The sequence below is a fragment of the Pseudophryne corroboree genome, chromosome 6, assembly GCF_028390025.1.
Source record: "Pseudophryne corroboree isolate aPseCor3 chromosome 6, aPseCor3.hap2, whole genome shotgun sequence".
Lineage (NCBI taxonomy): Eukaryota > Metazoa > Chordata > Amphibia > Anura > Myobatrachidae > Pseudophryne > Pseudophryne corroboree.
In genome coordinates this window covers 804955096-804974133 of record NC_086449.1, presented here as the reverse complement: position 1 = coordinate 804974133, position 19038 = coordinate 804955096, and the positions used below count along the sequence as shown (strand labels likewise).

General features: G+C 45.6%; 1 pseudogene; it reads right to left on the bottom strand.

Moving 5' to 3' along the window:
* Nucleotides 1-17687: 17687 nt before the first annotated feature.
* LOC134937391 (5S ribosomal RNA) lies at nt 17688-17806 on the bottom strand (annotated as a pseudogene).
* Nucleotides 17807-19038: the final 1232 nt, after the last annotated feature.

The window sequence follows — 19038 nt, the reverse complement described above, 5'->3', positions numbered from 1 at the left end:
CTTATATTTGTAGATAGACTTATTTCGAATTAATTTACACACACACACACACACACACACACTTATATTAGGACCTGCACAGGGAGAGAAGACACAGCGGGCAGAGCCAGTGATCTGGTGCTGACATGAGGGTGAGGGCCCCCATTTCTTTAGTGCCCCGGGCCCACCATAGACTTAATCCGGCCCTGGGTGCAGCGCCGCACGCCAGTGATGCCACAAGGGAGCTGAGCTACAAGCAGGGCAGCTGAGCGACGGCTCAGCTGCCCAATCATCTGTGAAGGCTGCAGGGAACAAGGAGGAGTCGGTCGGCCTCTGGAGTGAGGGGCACCCGGTGGAGTGTGCTGCTTGAAGTTACTGTGCGGTGTAATTTGAATAATGGAGACTACTGTGCACCGTAGTATGAATTGGTATTATTTTGTGGCCACACCCTTTCCCCATGAAGCCACGCCCCTAATGTTTTTTGCGCGTGCCTACGGCGCGCACTGTCCATGTTTTACATAAGGGGGGGGGGGGGGGGGCGCCAATGCCGTTTCTTGCACACAGCGCAAAAATGCCTAGTTACGGAACTGAGTGTAACATTATTGACCATTAGGGATCTGGGGTTTGGACTGATGGGTCTTTCCTGTATGTGCAGTATACTTACCATCCTCAACCTCTCCACCTGTTGTTCTCTGCGCCTAGCACTATTCTTGTGATGTTCAATAGCACACTATCTAAGATTAGCTACTGTGACCCCTTTCCAATTTTGCAAAGAAGTCTGCACCCTGACACTCAATGCCTTATTGAGCCCGTCCGTTTGCACAGAGACAGCCACCTCCCATTTGCCGAATTAGTGTTTACCAGTGGTCTTATCCAGATGGAGAGTTTTCTATTACTGCAAGAGACAAAAACAAAAAAAGTTTAACAAGCTTCTAGGTCATGCAAAGTATTTCATTCAATCCTTCTCATCCCGTATTAAGGGTCTGTACATGGTCCAACAAACATTTCCGAGCTCATCTTTACTAGGGGCATTACTAGGAACGAATACTTCTTATATGGTAACTGAAAGAAATACCCTGGGGTTACCTTGTCTCTGTCCGCTTTCCTACTGGCAAATACTAATGTGCGGACAGGTTTTTTTCTCCATTTCTGACGTTACTTTCTTGATTTTATTTTTTGTTTTATTTTTTGGTTTTACTATATATGTACACAAATGATACCATACTTACCTGTTCCACTGGTCTCAGCCACTTCCCCCACAGGCTACTGCTCTTCTTTTACTGGTTGGATACTCCTCTGCTTACATGAGAAATGGCTGAAAACAATCAGGTCACCTTCTCCTCCTAAATAAAACTTCAACATTCATTAGTACATATATAGGTTACAGTCATATTTTTCATATTTTTATTATTTTCTATAGTTTGTATGCTGGCCGTAACTGCTTCCACATCTACATAAGGCGGTGTACTTGCATTCTCTTTTTTTTTTCTCTACTTGTTTATTGTTGCTACAAGTTCAAACAGTTCTTATATTTCCATTCTTGTCTTATATGACTTTGGTTAGACATACCACCTGCAATACCTTAGGATCAAACTCACCAACCCCTCTTGCTGTCACAGGTTTAAACCATTTGTATGTCTGACCCTTTGTTTTCGGGATTTTATCAGACATATTCTTATCCTTAAGTTCTGCAATACCTCTGGTTCAAAGCTGCCCACCCTAGGGAATGGGACCCTATCTTTGTCAGTCATACGTACCCATTCAGACAAAAAGTCTTCCGCGTGTGATCCATATTTACCACACATAACAAACCTCGCTGACCCCTTGGGCAGCGGCTCTTCAACCTGAACCCTGGCTACAAAACGTCCACCGCTTGTGCAATTGGATCCTATAGCGGACTTTTTCCTTTTTACGCAATCCCCAATGCACAATACGAATAGACAGTGAAAGTTCTTAGAGCGCTTTCACCCACTCCTCCGCTGAGTACCACGACTCACTCCAATAGTGACCACCGCGAACCCAGTGAGGCCCTTATCTGGTTTCGATTCACTGGAAGTGTTTAGGAGTGACTTACCTATTCCAGTGAATATACACCACTGGAGATTTTCCTGAGAGAGACCAGCGAAAACTCCCTATACACTTATACACAAATCACGCTTGCGTATGCTCTACACAGCGCTAATGATACCGCGATTTTACGCAAAAGTTCGTAAAGGGGTATCAAGTTGCGCTGTATATATCGCACCCACAAACGCGCGGTCCAATTGCACAGCGTATAGGTACTTGTTACCTATCTGCCGTACAACCACGGGTCAATGTACAAACTGTGACCCTCAGCCCGGAGCGTAATACAAAAACCTTTTTACTTCAATCGCAATACTTATGCACTGTCACGCTCCTTTGCAAATCACCTCACGATTTGCGTATTAAACCTTATACTAACGTGAGTCAGCCGCCTCACGCCACCAAGCCTCCACTCACTTGATGTACCACATGACGGGATCACGAATTCCCTGGGTTCAAATATCCACTCACTCCTACGTTCGCTCACTCAAATACACTGTCTTTTCTGTACAGAAAATTTTGATTCATTCAGATAAGTAGCTTTACCCCCAGAGGCAATACAGTTTAAACAAAAAGTTTTATACTAATCTGCTTTAGAAACCGGGCAGTTTTGTGCTATTGTAGCGTGGCTACTGTCCCACCTTTTAACTAAACGATACTATTGTGTAATTTGTACTTAGCGCCTGTACTCTTACGCACTTTGCGTAAACACGCGACCGTGCGTGTCTTTTACGCTGCATGCGCAGTCCTGTACGTGTACAAAACTATGTCCGCAATTAAACAAATCCCACAACTTCTATAAATGTGAGCAATATTAACTATAATCGCTCACTTACCACAACACACAGTTTCTTTCTGTATAAACCTTTACAACCGGGCCAGACTGCGTTTGTGCTTTACACTTACTTCCTTAAACATTTATTTTAGTTTTAACTATATAGCAACAAATGTATCCGGTTTCACACAGATCTATAATGACGCTAGCAATAATCAATAATTTAAATGATATGATTCAAATTGGATAGCTATCCTGCAGAACATACACTGATATAAACACACATAATTATAATATTATATATAATATATATATATACACCACTTGACTCTCATAGAACCCCCACACAGTACACACCTACTGAATGAATGCATTTCCTTCAAAGTCTCTAATTTGCATATCAACAGAGGTTCATATGCCTGTTCAAGAGGGTAGTGGGACAGGTTAATTAACATTTCAATGGCTATCCTAAACTAGCAAGCAGATTTAACTAAATCCTGGAGGAAAAAAAACAACAACTTTGTTTATATCTGTGTGTAATTCTTACATCAAGTATTCATCTATTAACTCTCACTAGGCCCAGCTGAAACTATTTGTAATTGACTATGGCATGGGTTAAATAAATGCATTGGTAACTCATAAATGGTGTTTGATGTGACCAAGGAAAGCTGATTATTCTGAGCAGTGAAAATCAACCATTTAGAAAATGACCTTCCCAAAATGGCCGCTGCTCCTTCCCCTTCCCCGAGGATTACACAAAATGGTGGACAGGCCATGTGGTTAGTCCAAAATGGAGGACAGACCATGCGGCTTCCTTGGTCACAAAGAAATCACACATCATACAAGCACCAGAAGTTATTTTAGGCCTGAGTTATAAATAAAAACTATATCAAGGCTATGCAGCAACTTTTAAATATACTTTTAAACCTACTTAAACAGATAATGACTTATTTGAACCTTGTTTTGCAACAATAAAAATACATTTTAGCATCTTAAATATTATGAGAAACGCATTGTCCCTTGAATTTCATATCAGCGTCTTACTAATAACACAACAATACACACGGATATGATTTTCTCAGCTTTAGGATGCGTCCATCACAAGCTGATCGACCACAGCGTCGCGTTTATAATGTACAGTGCATCATTAAGAACGTGATATCGCGGACCAGCCCCCATCTAAGAATGCCAAATTGATTTCTCACAAATATTTAAAATGCCCGCTCTAATATATATTGTAAACGCCTGCACCTCTTATTACCACATCCCATAAATGTGCGCTATACATCGCAAAACACTGCATCCCATAAGAGAAAACAATACACGCACACATTATCTGAGTTCCAAAGCTCATTGATGTATATATTTGTTATTAAAAAGGATATGGATTCAATATATATTACAAAGTACAGTATACCTATAGTTACATGGTTACACTCACACAGTAAGCAGTTAAAACATACAGTTACATACAATTACAGGCCAGCGATACAATTACCATTCCTTCCAATGCATCTTATGTCTCTCTCTCTCTGTAAATAAATACAGGAACTGAACTGGCAGCAAGTCCATCATCCTCTGAGACCAAAAAGCCACTGAGCTCCTGTGTGATCAATGTGTTATCTAGTTTCTGGGGGAGGGGTTCACGATGAGTCACCAGTCCCTTTGTATATGGTAATCAGGTTCAGCCTTGAAGACATCCAAAGGGCTGGCCTGAGTTTCCTGTCCACTGTCCTAATAAGAGTGATTTTAGCTTTTATACATTTAATCATAATTATCCGCTGCAATGTCCCACAACTTCACAACAAGCATCAAATGAATCTACACATCAATCTGGTTGCTTCAATAGTAAACATGACCGGTCTATCTGGTTTCGTTCAAATAATACACATACATGACATTACTTCAATATATATAATTTTAAATCAACATGATGTCTGGCGCTTGATATTATTATAATTATGTACTGTATGAAATAAGTGTCGAATCCATCTCTGTGGCATGTCCGTGTAAATGCGTGTGTTACCATATATGGCTGTGCTCACTGCGCGTATTTGCAAGTATAGCGACTCATAATGTGTGTAGTTTGTATGTTCTCTTTATGTAATATTTTTTTTTTACTTCGACATGATTGTTTCACCTGGGTTTTCGTTAATTGTCTGGCCAGATTAGACATGCTGTCTGGTTCGCTGGCAGGGCTGTTAGTATGATATCTGTATCCCATACGATATATGTGTCCCTTTTGTCTTGGTGGGTCTCTGTACCAGTTGCCTCTGGGTCATCCTTTTGTCACGCTCCACAGTTCTGTTGGGGGTGGGTTTGAGTCTCGGCTTACCTTTGCAGTTTTCCGGAATTCTCAGCGCTCTCCTGCCCGTTTGGGAAGCTCTGGGACTTCCCCATGGTACTAAACTCCAGCCTTCCCTATGGATGATAGAGAAAACAGGATTTTGGTACTTACTGATAAATCCCGTTCTCTGAGTCCATAGGGCAGGGGTGGGGAACCTTTTTTCTACCGAGGGCCATTTGGATATTTATAAAATCCTTCGGGGGCCATACAAAAATTCGCAACTTAAAAAATGACCCTGCACCCCCAGTAGGTCTGCCCCTTAGAGGTACCACGCCCAAAAAATGGGTGTGGCCAGTTAAAATGGGACGTCAGACATATATGCCCCCAATAGTCCAGTGCCAGATCCACAATTGCCCCCACAGTGCCAGGTATACAAATGCCCCCACAGTGCCAGGTATACAAATGCCCCCCACAGTGCCAGGTATACAGATGTCCCCACAGTTCCAGGTATACAAATGCCCCCCCACAGTGCCAGGTATACAAATGCCCCCCACAGTGCCAGGTATACAGAAGCCCCCCACAGTGCCAGGTATACAGATGCCCCCTCAGTGCCAGGTATACAGATGCCCCCTCAGTGCCAGGTATACAGATGCCCCCCACAGTGCCAGGTATACAGATGCCCCCCACAGTGCCAGGTATACAGATGCCCCACAGTGCCAGGTATACAGATGCCCCCACAGTGCCAGGTATACAGATGTCCCCACAGTGCCAGGTATCCAGATGTCCCCACAGTGCCAGGTATACAAATGCCCCCCCACAGTGCCAGGTATACAAATGCCCCCCACAGTGCCAGGTATACATATGCCCCCACAGTGCCAGGTATACAGATGCCCCCCACAGTGCCAGGTATACAGATGCCGCCACAGTGCCAGGTATACAAATGCCCCCCACAGTGCCAGGTATACAGATGTCCCCACAGTGCCAGGTATACAGATGCCGCCACAGTGCCAGGTATACAAATGCCCCCCCACAGTGCCAGGTATACAGATGTCCCCACAGTGCCAGGTATACAAATGCCCCCACAGTGCCAGGTATACAAATGCCCCCCACAGTGCCAGGTATACAAATTCCCCCCGCCCCTCCCTCCCCCCGCGCTGCTTACCGCTGCTGCTGGTTGCTGCTCCATTCGGCGGCGTTTCTCGTGTGTCAGGACAGGGAGGAGAGCGCGGGTGTCAGCGTGTAGGACTTCAAACCAGCCGCGGGTTCGAGAGCCAATCAGAGCTCGCGGACCGGCAGCCGCGGCTCCTGATTGGCTGCCGGTCCCCGAGCTCTGATTGGCTCACGAACCGGCGGCTGGTTTGAAGTCCTACACGCCGCCGCTCCCACCCGACATAGCCACGCTCTCCTCCCTGTCCTGACAGCTGAGACACGCTGCCGCCGGACTGAGCGGCAGCGTGTCTCACTGACAGAAGCGGGTGGGCCGGAGCAAACGGCTTTGTGGGCCGGAGGTACCCCACCCATGCAATAGGGGATGCTGGAGTTTAGTACCATGTTTAGTACCCTAAGCAGCTCTCTTCCGGCATTGTGGTTAGCTGCCTGGTTGCCCCTTTGGTTCCGGGTGGCTATGTATCCTTAGGACCTGTTTGCAAGGTTTCCTTGTGTTCTTGTCAATTTTACTTTTTTGTATGGTTCTGGGTATACAGATGTGTGTTTTCTGAGGTTCCGGTTTTACAGATTCTCTTGGCTGTCTTGCTTTCCTCCTCCTCTGTTGGTCTGGTTGCCGTCTCTCCTCGGGCACAGTTTTCTTAACTGGTCTGGGGAGGGGGAGGAGCCAGTCACACACCTTAAAAAATTAAGTGCCGGCTCGCCTGATCACCCCATCTATACACCATGGAACTGAACTTCAGTGTCCCCTATGGACTCAGAGAAAGGGATTTATCCTGTTATCATTTGTCCATTTGTCTGGCTATAGGTTCAAAACATTCATTAAGTTCCATATTTTAATTAAGAATCCAAATAATCTGCATTTACTATTGAATAAACAGATTATCATAGCCCCTCGGCAGCCCCTGGGCTGTACTTACAATTATTGTAAAGTTTGTGGCTAAAGTAAAAAGTACTTTATTCTAACTGCATGTATGGGGCCAGTGTTACAGGTTTATGAAGGTGGATTATACCCTAGTGCAGGGTGTCTCGCCCTGGCTCCTGGAAATAGAGAATGCTGCTGCATCCACTGTGAAAGCAAAAATTCTAATTTTATTGTCGTGAAAACGTCCTGAGGTTTACGTCATTTGTTTTTCTAATAAATGTTCAGTGAACTTATTGTACACAGAGCTGTAACTCACTAGAAGTTATCACAAGAAGTGTAAATTGCTCTATACACTACCACAATGTAACATCACCTTTCTTTTTCATCCACTAGGGGTCACTGGAGTACTCTTGGGATATGGATGGGGCGTAGCCAGGAATGGCACATTTAAATATTTAAATTAGTAACTGGGTTACCCCCTCCATACTCCCATAGAGACTTCAGTATTTTTCTGTGCCTCCAGTCGGGAAGGTACTAGTGGATGTCAGTTCCACAGAAAACTTCAAGGTTGTTTTTTTTATTTTTCACTTTATCCACATCCCTTCCCCCCTTCCAAAAGGCGTGGGTCCGGGATAGTGGAAGCTGCTATACGCAGCTACTGGCGTGTCGGTCCTCTCTAAAAAGAGCACCCTCTCAGCCACGTGCGGACTACCTGCAGAATATATTTTTATTTTTTCAAAGAGCTGACTGCAGCCTCCATCGGCACATGGAAGCGGGACGGTGCTTAGCAAAGAAGCCCCGTCATGGCCTCCACGGGTGGTGCAGGTACTGAGCGGTTAGGCAGCTCTCACTGCCGCCGCTCACTCATTTATTTACTATATGTGACTATTTATTAATGTCTGCATGTGTATATAAGAAAATGCTGCCTGCACACTCTCCCCACACAGCAGAGCAGAGCCTCCTTTTTTTTATTGGAAAATAGCGGGGAGGTAGTGGGCAAGTGACCGGATACGCACTGAGCTCTCCGGTCACAGCCGCCAGCGCCGTAGTAATAGGGGGTAAGCCGCTGGGCGCTTGCAGGGGGAGCCAGCGAGCAATCCCCGACACTACCGCAGGGACGCTCGCTGCTCCACGGATCTCCGTATGCCGCCCTCCTCACTTTCAAGATTCACACAGCGGCTCGGGAGGGGAGAGCGGACGAGTTGACCGCGGACAGCTACTGCTGCGGCCAGCTCTTTCCTCCGCTTCCCAATCTCCGGCAAGTCCGCTCCGGTCACCAGCCGCTCCAGTCCCGCCGCTCCCCGGCTCCTGTCTACTCAATAGACGGAGCTCAAGGGGAGGCAGCAGGGAGGGGGTAAGTCTGCAATGACCACGGACAGCTCTCATAGTTGCCGTGGTCCAACGCTGCAGGAGAAAGGGGGGGGGGGGGAGGAATGCCCGCAGGGAGGCCCCAATAACTAAGCTGCGTTTAGGCAGCAAACAGCTCAGGCTATTAAGCCTGTGAGGGGGCCACAATTATAGATATAGATGGACGGATGGATATATATATATATATATATATATATATATATCTGGTTGTGTGTATGTGGGTACATATATGTATATATATATATTTACAGAGGTCTGTTTGTGTGGGTATATATATTGTACGTGTATGTGTATATCGAGTTTGGTGTATCAGATAACATTACTATTCTTGCAATAAGCAAGCACATGGCTGGACACCATTTTAACATTACTTCCTGGTTCTTCCCAGGAAGTTGCTGCCCTACTACACTCAGCCTCTGGAGGAGCCGAGGTGGTGTTAGGAATTTTAATTGTTTTGTACAAGCACACGTGCATTGTAATGCAGATTTATACACACTTTACTTACGTGGTACTAAGTCCCGGTACGGGTCTGTCCTTCTGTACTTGCTGCTCGGTGTACATAATCAGTCAGTCTAATGCAAAGTCAAACAAGCAGCTTCGCTGCAAAGTTGGTCAGACTGTATGTCGGACAAATTCGGCTGCACGGACGGACCTTTGCCGATCCTCTTTGGAGGAATGCGGGCGCATGTACTGCCTGAGGGGACATAGTGTGCTTATTTGTCTTATAAATTGACTGTTCAGCTAGATTAGTTTCGGTCAATTCACCGCCAGCCCAATAGGCCAGTACGTCAGGTTCTCAACTGTTATCCCTGGTCAGTTTCAGCCTACGACATTTTTTATTACCCGTCGGAGCATACCTTACAGCATACAGCAGTAGGGGTGTGGCTTTGCTCTGCTTTGGGGGGGAGTTTGGGTTAACAAGGCTGTAGTGGCATGGCACTCCAGTTCACGTTGCCCTACAAGAAGAACACCTTACACTTATCGCTGTTTACAGCTTCTGTGGCCGTCGGCCGGTTTTGTACTCGCTTTTCAGCTTCACTAGTTGCGGCACGATGTCCACTTTGGCTACGTTCTTAACAGGCGGAGTCGGATTTCAAATGGGAATAGAGGCTTTACCTTGCGCTGGCTAGGGGTTTGGTCCTATCTTAGACACTTGCTTTTAGTAGAGGATAATCTGATTTCCTATCATTGTATACGCAAATCCTGAAGGGAACTACTCAGGATATTGTCTTTACGCCTCAGTTCATTCGGCGCCCTGCTACAGGAGCAGCCATACACAGAACATGTGGTGGACTACGGTTATGGTACTGCCACCTACTTCCAGATCTCTCTAACCAGGTTTCAGTGGCCTTTACACCTAAGTCACTGACAAGCCAGTGCCATAATGGGGTTCCAGCTTCTCCGATCGTCAGTAGTGGACATCCACAGTTGGGTGGATCCGCAGAGTTGGATTCACAGATTATTAAAATCCAGTCAACAGTTTCCCTTCATTGCCATTGGCAAGACAGATCTGCCTAGGTCAGAGGACAAGTCGGCGGTCCTGCAGAGGACACAGGCTCTAGTAGTCTCAGTAGTCTGATACCGCAGTCAACACCCAAGTCGCGGTTATATTTCGGTTTGGGATAGTTCCAAAAATAGATGACTGTCAGTCCGATACTGACCCTGCAGACAGTGCGTCACTTGCTACAGAGTCGTCATGGAATACTTGCAGTCGGTGACTACAGGTTGGATCCGCAGTAGTACCGGATTACGATGGATCTCGTATTTAGACAAATCAGGCCTACTTATGGTTTGCTATAAAAACTTTCTTGCTTTCAAACGCTACCGTTTGGCTTCTTATCGGCACCTCGGGTAGTCACAAGTAAAGGCTGTTATGATAGTTCATCTCAGATCCCTGAGAGGGATAACAGTTCCGTACTTTGGAGATCTGCTCATCAACGCTCCGTCTCAATGCTTATTCCTGCAACGTGCCTTACTAACATACAATGGCGTCAGTCAGCGCGGTTGAATTGTCAACCTCAGGAGATCAACCCTCATTCCGTCACAAGGATTTATCTATAGAAATGATTCCGGGATACACGGTTTTCCCTGACTGAACACAACACAAAGTGTTCGTCATCATGTACGGTCAGTACGCAATTCCACGGACTGACTCGGTGCATTTGTGCCTTTCCACTATTTGGAAGGAGAGTGATGTCTTTCCACGCATCCAGTTCGCAGGAGTTCACTCAGGTCATTTTCACCTGGATGTCATTGCACGCATCTACTGCCAAGTGCAGTCAGACAACGCGACGGCGGTCGCATACACATTCATCAGGAAGTGCGGTTGTCTCCAAGGGCCAGAGTATCACTACCCTGGTGGCTACAAGTACACAATCTCACCTCAGGGAGAAAGTTCGGCGTCTGCAATTGGATAATTCTTGCAACGGAAGCGAGTCTCAGAGGTTGGGGGACCTGTGGTCCAAACTGGTCAACTTCAGAGTCTCTGGTCAGATCACGGAAGATTGCTGTCAATTAACTGACCTAGTACTCAGGCCAATTTCCAACGCACTGCACCAAGCGGTGCACATGCTCCGATCTCAGAGACAAGGAGAAATTCGAGGTCGCATGGCCATGCGGGAGGTGGCTCGAATCCTCAATTGGGTCGACCGTCACCAGGTGATATTGTCGCCAGTGTTTGTTCTGGAAGGACAACTGAAAGGCAGCTTACCCGGCTGTCAACATGTTCATCCAGGCAACTGGGATTTGGCTTTCAAGCGTTCCAGATGATGGTCCAGCAGTGGAATTACCCAGGGATCTAATGGCATGTCGCCAACAGTCATCAAACATTCCAGTTTGTGGCCACAACAAGAGCTCCAAAGGCTGTGGCAGTGGATGCTCTCACAATTGCGTGGCCGTATAGTTTTGTGCATCCGTTTCCGCTGCTTCCTCGGTTGCTAAAGCGGACCACACAAGAGTCCACGACGGTCATACTAGGGGTACCGCATTTGCCTGGAAGAGCATGGTTCTCGGATCTCCGCGACCTACTCGCAGCAGATCCTTGACCGCTTCCGCCACGTGAGGACCTATTACAACAAGGTCTGTTCTTTTACCCCGATTTAACGTGGCTGCGTTTAACGGGGTAGCTGTTATAACCGTCCTCTTCAGCAGAGAGAACGTTCTGTAATTTGTTCTACCAACTATGTTACAGGCTAAGAAGTCAGTTACGGCAGCTCAGTAGTGTGTCTATATAGGTTGGTGTGAAGCTCGGAAGGTTCCGACATAATCTTTCAGGTTAACCGTCTTTTTGTTTTTAATATTTTTTACAGACTGGGCTAGGTGGAGGACTAAAAGCCAAAGTGCAGGTCTTTGCTTTGTCAATTTACCTTTAAAGGCGTTTTCGCTCTTTTGCCGAATGTATACACCTTCCTGCAAGGTGTCCTCAGAGGACGGCCTTTGAGTTAGATTTGGTACAATGTTCATATTTTGAACCCTTGCATCAAGTGGAGGTTAAGTTCTCATTTGGAAAATAGGTGGTCTTAGCCGTGGCATCAGCAAGACGTGTTTTAACATTGGGTGCTTTGTCATCCAACCCACCGTATCTGGTGTTTTATCATCATAGAGTGGAACTTCGTACGAGTTCCGTTGTTCTGACCAAAGATGTTACACATCACTAAATCAATCGTAGTTCCTGTGTTATCAGAAGGTTCAGGAATTTCAGTTACTTTAGATGTGGTACGCGCAATACGCGTTGATATAGTCCAAACCTCAAGTGTACGTAAAACAGACTCATTGTTTGTTCTCTATTATGTAGTTAAGATGGCTTGGCCAGCTTCCAAGCAGACCTTATGCCATACGTCAGATTTAGCTTCATCATAGGCTAAGTTCTTCGTAACGTCATGGGCAGGCTACAACCGCCTACATCAGGGTCAGACCATTTCACACGTTCTTAGGAACGTCATGGTCAGGCTACAACCGCCTACGTCAGTGTCAGACCATTCCACACGTTCTTTGGGAACGTCAGGGGCAGCAGGACGTGGAGCGTCTACGACACAACTTAGACGAGCTGCGACATGGTCATCTGTGCATGACCATCAGTACGCTTTTTGGTGCGCTTTTCCAAGTTGGCTACGTTTACGGCATCAGCATCTAGCTTTGGCCGTATAGTGTTACAGGTGCCAAACAGCTCTCCCGCCCAACGGGAAACTTTGGTACGTCCCAAGAGTAACTCCAGTGACCCCTAGTGGATGAAAAAGAAAATGGGATTTTGGTACTTACCAGGTAAATCCTTTTTTTTTAATCCATAGGGGGCACTGGACGCCCACCCAGAGCAGTTTTACCTGTGTTGTGGTAAGTTCAGTGGATCTTATGGTAACACATTATCACCAATGGTCACGATGTTAGGGTGATATCTATTATGGTGTCAACTGATAGTTATCAGTTATGTTATATGTCAACTTGAGTGTTGACCATTATATTATGTTGTAATACTGAAGTCTCTATAGGAGTATGGAGGGGGTAACCAGTTACTAATTTAAATATTTAAATGTGCCATTCCCGGCTACGCCCCGTCCATATCCCAAGAGTACTCCAGTGCCCCCTATGGATTCAAAGAAAAGGATTTACCTGGTAAGTACCAAAATCCCATTTTCTGTGACAGAATATAGAAGTTGCTCTGCAATGTGGGGGTTCCAGCGGAGTGTTGGCTACTTGTAAATTGTGTATGATCGACAGGAACAAACCAGCAGTCACTTACTAGTAGTACAGGAAGAAACAATATGTTTGCAGATACTGAATAAAACCGTATTAAGGACAACTGGTTCCTATCTTTTCTAAGTCTATATTGTGCAAACCGCAGCTGTTTTGCTGTGAGAGTACTTTGTGTGCAGGAGAAGATTATAGTCGTGCAGTTACTGGAAACATCTTATTCTGCCAACGCATCTTGCAATCCGATTGGTCTACAATTCTCAAACAAGCCTCCGATTTTACTATTCACAGGCATATAGCCTGAATGGCTGATTCGTAGAATGCCCCTTCTAGCACCTGGCTGAACAAGAACCTTGTACATGTCCGGGGGTGTTCGACTGTTCGTTCAGCAAAGCATGAAAAAGAAAAATAGTCTATCTGGCCACATACACAGTGGAGTTGATTCAGTTACACCCCTTGCCTCTGATCTGGGATATTGCTGGGGCAATCCGGGTCCTGGTTCGGTGTGAAAGGGTCTAACCAGGTTTTGTGGCCAGGATTAAACACAGGACCGATCCCAGGTAGTCTGCAGCGTGCAAGCTTGACCTGGTCACATGAAAAACTGCAGAGTCGGATCTCCGGTGCCTGGAGCTGACATTCCAACACTGGTATAGGAACGATGCTACAATAACCCAGGTACAGCCTGCAGGGTGAACAGTGTCTCAAGCAACTGTGACAAGGCTTTAAACCATGTTAAATATATAAGTTACGGTAAGAACTTGCCGTTGATAACGGTATTTCTCCTAAGTCCACAGGATAACAGTGGGATATGATGGAGCGACAGCGGATTGGCACCAAACGATCATAAGCTTTCAGGCCTCCCAGGATGCGACGGGCCCGTCCATATATCCCCGGCCACTGGCTCAGGCAAATCAGTTGGATTCCAAAGCATCTAGGCAGGAGCATCATGTAGAGCCCTAATCAGGCGAGAAGAACACACATGCACACCCTTCTGTACAAGAAGGAAGAGGTTAGTGAGTAGCAAGATCCTCAAATCAGGTGCGTCAGGGTGGGATCCCTGTGGAACCTGTGGGCTTAGGAGAAATACCGCCATCAAGGGTAAGTTCTTACCATAACGTATATTTCTCCGGCAGGGTCCACAGGTTATCCACAGGATAACAATTGGATTTCCCAAAGCAATTTTAGTGGTGGGGATGCTCCTGATTAGGCTGGAGAACCTTACGCCCGAATTCAGCATCATGAGAGGCAAAAGTATCCAAGCATAATGTCTAATGAATGTGTTAATGGAAGACAATGTGGCTGCCTTACATATCTGTTCTGCTGAAGCACCATGTTGTGCTGCCTATGAAGGACCTACCTTGCGAGTAGAGTGAACAGAAACATTAGCCGTAACAGGGAGATTCGCTTGAGAATATGCTTCCGAAAACGTCATTCGAAGCCCTCTAGCCAGCGTCTATTTATTAGCAGGCAATCCTCTCTTGTGGATTCTGTAGAAAATGAAGAGAGAATCTGTCTTTCTGATGGCACTGGTGCGAACTACGTAGATCCTTAATGCTCGGACTATGTCCCACGACGCATCTCCCGCAGAAAGTCACGATACCTGAAAAAAACGGGACTACAATTTCTTCATTAAGGTGAAATCTAGACACCACCTTAAGAAGATACCCAGACCTAGTTCTGAAAACTGCTTTATCTGGATAAAAAGTCAGAAAAAGAGAACCTGACAGCGCTCCTAAATTTGACACTCTTCTAGCTGATGCATAGTCAGTAGAAAGAGAACTTTAGCTGTCAACCATTTAAGATCCACTTTATTAAGTGGTTCAAACAGAGCAACCTGAAGGGCTTTGGAGGACTAGACTTAAGTCCCAAGGCACTGTAGGCGGAACAAAAGGAGGTTGAATGCGCAGCATTCCCTGGAAAAAGTACACACATCCTGTAAATTGGTAATTTTTTTTTGGAACCATACATTCAATGGTGATACTTGTACTCTCAAGGAAGCCACCTTCAAACCCTTATCCATTCCTGCCTGAAGGGAATCTAAGACCCTGGAAACTTGAAAAGATTTCGGGTCCATATTTCTTTCACTGCATCATGAATATAGGCCTACCATATTCGGTGATAAATGCGAGCTGAGGAGGGTTTACTCGCTCTGAGCATTGGTTGAATTACCTGTAGCAAGAATCCTCTTAGACTTCAGGATAGAGGTTTCAAGAGCCATGCTGTCAAAGACAGTCGATCCAGATATCTGTGATAACAAGGACCCTACATTAGTAGATCTGGACGTTGAGTGAGCAGAAGTGGAGCAGCCATCTACATTCTCTGCAGATCTGTGTACCAATGCCTTCTGGGCCAAGCTGGAGCTATTAGAATCGCGGCACCCTTTGCTTCTTTTATTTTCCTTACCACCCTGGTAGCAGGATGATCGGAGGAAAAAGATACGCCAGATGAAAATCCCATTTCACTGACAAGTTGTCACACAAATCTTTGTCCACAAAGATCGCTCCGGGATCCTTTGTTCTTGCCCCGTATGCGGGCACTTTGTTGTTCAGACGGGACGCCATGAGATCTCTCTCTGGCAAACCCCACTTGTATACTAGATTCTGAAAGACTTCTGGGTGTAGAGCCCATTCGCTTGCTTGAATGGCGTGTCGACTGAGAAAATCCACTTCCCAATTTAGGACTCCCGGAACGAATACTGCGGACAATGCTGGAAGATGGAGTTCTGCCCACTTTAGTACGTGACTTACCTCCTTCATTGCTGTTTGGCTGCGCGTTCCTCCCTGATGGTTGAGGTACGCCCCTGCCGTTAAATTGTCCGAGCGGACCTGGACTGGTCTTCCTTGAAGAGTGTCCTTTGCCTGAATCATTGCCATGTATATGGCCCAAAGTTCTAACAGATTTAGTGTCAGGCAACTTTCTTCTGTGGTCTATTGTCCCTGGAACCATAATTCTCCAGACACTGCTCCCCAGCACTGAAGACTGGCATCTGTTGTCAGGATCCCCCATCTGATATCCAAAAAGGTTCTCCCTTTGTCTAGATGGGATGCCTGTAGCCACCAGGCTGATGACTTTCTTACCTTGTGTGAAAGTACCACAGTCTGTTTCTTTGTCTGTATTCCATTCCATCTGGCCAGAACAAGAGGCTGCCGAGGTCTTGAGTGGAATTGTTCATACTCCACCATGTCGATTGTTGACACCATCAAACCCATCAGTCGCATAGCTGCGTGGACTGATATTTTTTTGACTGTGTCACAACTCCTGAGTATTTGATTTATACCTTGGATAGCTTGTTCCGAGGTGATCAATTTTCTGCAGACTTGAATGCAGTACAGCCCTACAGTGAGTCATCCGTTGTGACGGAACCATAGATGACTTTGCCCAATTTTATGAACCACCCGTGACTCTGCAGACAAGTCATTATCTGTTGGAGATGGCACAGAAGCTTTTCCTGTGATTGTGCCAGGATAAAAAAGGTGGTCGAGGTATGGCAAGTTTCTTATCCCCTTCTTGCGGAGATAAACTGCCATAATCATCATTTTGGTACATACTCTGGGGGCTGTGGCTAACCCAAAGGGTAAAGTCTGGAACTGAAAATGTTGCTGGAGAATGGTGAACCTTGAGATAACACTGATGGAACAGTGCTATAGGAACCTGTAGGTAAGCATCCTGTCTATCCAGGGATACCATGTAATCTCCTGGCTCCATGCAAAAACTATGGAACGCAACGTCTTCATGTGACCGTGGTACCCAAACTTATCTGTTTAGGATTTTGAGAATGGGGTGAAAGGATTCTTCTTAACCCAAACCGGGTTGGAGTAAAAGCCCCTGTCCCTATTGAGCAGGGGCTACTGGAATGACTATTCCTGACAAAAGCAATTTCTGAACTGCTTTTGCAAACCCCTGTCCTTAGGCGGACTGGAACAGAAGAACCTTCGAGGAGGATGCTTCTAGAAGGGAAAGCATAACCTAGAGATACCGCTTCTTGCACCCAGGCATCTGTTTGTAGATTGCTAACAGATCTGTGCAAACTAAAGAAGTCGGCCCCCTATCCTTTTGGGGTCCACCAGCAGAAGGCCTGCACCATCATGCTGATGGCTTATCCTCTGGTTTGGAAGCTGGCCCTGTGGTTGCCTTTGCTTCTTAGCCTTACCAAACTTATTGTATTGGGGCTGCTACATTCCTTTATGACCGACAAGACCAAAACCGGACCCTTAGCTTTGGGGTTATATGTGGAAGGAAACGTGACCTTCTTGGAGTCTGTTTCTGACTCCAGAATATCTGTTAACGCTTTCCCAAACAAAAACTTTCAGCCAAAGGCAAAGTTTCCAGAACCTTCTTTGATTCTGAATCAGCTTTCCATGTATGTAAGAAAAAACAGCTCTGCGATCAGCTATTGTTAATGCTGATGCCCTAGAACATTAGTGTCCATATGAGCTATATGGGATTCTTGCTCCCTTGCAGGCACTGAAAAACTTGTCTTCCAGTACCTCAGCCCAGTGTACCTACTGCACCTGGTATTCCAAGGTGGTCTCCCATCCAAGGGCTAACCAGGCCCAACACTGCTTAGCTTTCAAGATCTAGTGAGATTGGGCCTATCCAGTGTGGTGTGGCTGTAGACTGCAAGGTGACGTCATGGCTGGCCTTATAACTGCCCCAGATATAGACAATATGGTTTTCAGAAAACCATCCCTCTTCTGAAGTTGACGGCAAAGGCCATAAAGATTTTCGCACTATCAATGATATGCGTATCTACTTTAGAGGCACTTCCTATTTTTAAACAGTCCCCTGCTGGAAAAGGATATTTGGAATCCCATTTACTGGGAACCTACTGTATATTCCTTATTGGATATATCCCAAACCGTTTCCATCAGCTGCTGGAGGCCCTATTTTTTGGGACGTTTAAACATAGGTACCTTATTTTTTTTAACACAGGCTCTGCTGATCCTCTGAGTACAGAAAGGCCTTTTACTGCTCTCATTATTTCGGCTATATTCACTGAGCTGATACCCTCTACCTGTTCTTTGTATGTCGAAGTACAGTAGGTAGAGCTTTCATCGTCTGATGAATCATCATGTGTAGCCTGTGCAGTTGATTATTTATTTACACTCGGTTTATTAGCTTGTTTTATTGGAGAAGCTTTTGGGTATACCGTAGGTAGAGAGCTGCATGTATGGGTAAATAATGAACCCTATTGCTGGTATTGATGCTGTAGGAATTAACCTTTCAGCTATACTGGACAAGGTCTGTGCACACATCGCCCAAGGGGGATCTATCTGTACTTGACGTAGATCAGGGATCTACCTTGTATTATGCTGAACAGCAAATCATTTTACACAAACCATCCTGTACCAGATCAGAAAGGATAACACATTTTTTTTGCAAGACAACATATGTGTGTTGATGTTCCTGTAAGTGTACTCTCGTCACCTTTGCTGCTCTTAGACATGATAAATAATCAGCACTTATACAGTGTACTACACAATTTGTGACTGTAACCACTTTGTTCTAAAATGATATCAATCTGACTCTTACCCATGCACCTGCATTGAGGATCAGAAGACCCACTGACAAACATATATAAAGTCAGCAATCACACTAGCAGTCAGTCACATGAGCATATTATCAACTACGAACACATTTCAAAGTATGTAGGAGTACATATTACTGAATTCTGTTTTATACAGATCTTAACATATTCAGATGCAATGCGAAGAAAACCACAGTAATGTACACAGACTCATATGCAATAGGCACTTAAATGTAACTATTCATGCTGACAAAAGTAGATAGAAATTTAGTGCTGTATAACCCGTACTCAGCAGAGTGGATACAGGGAGACTCACCTCACTT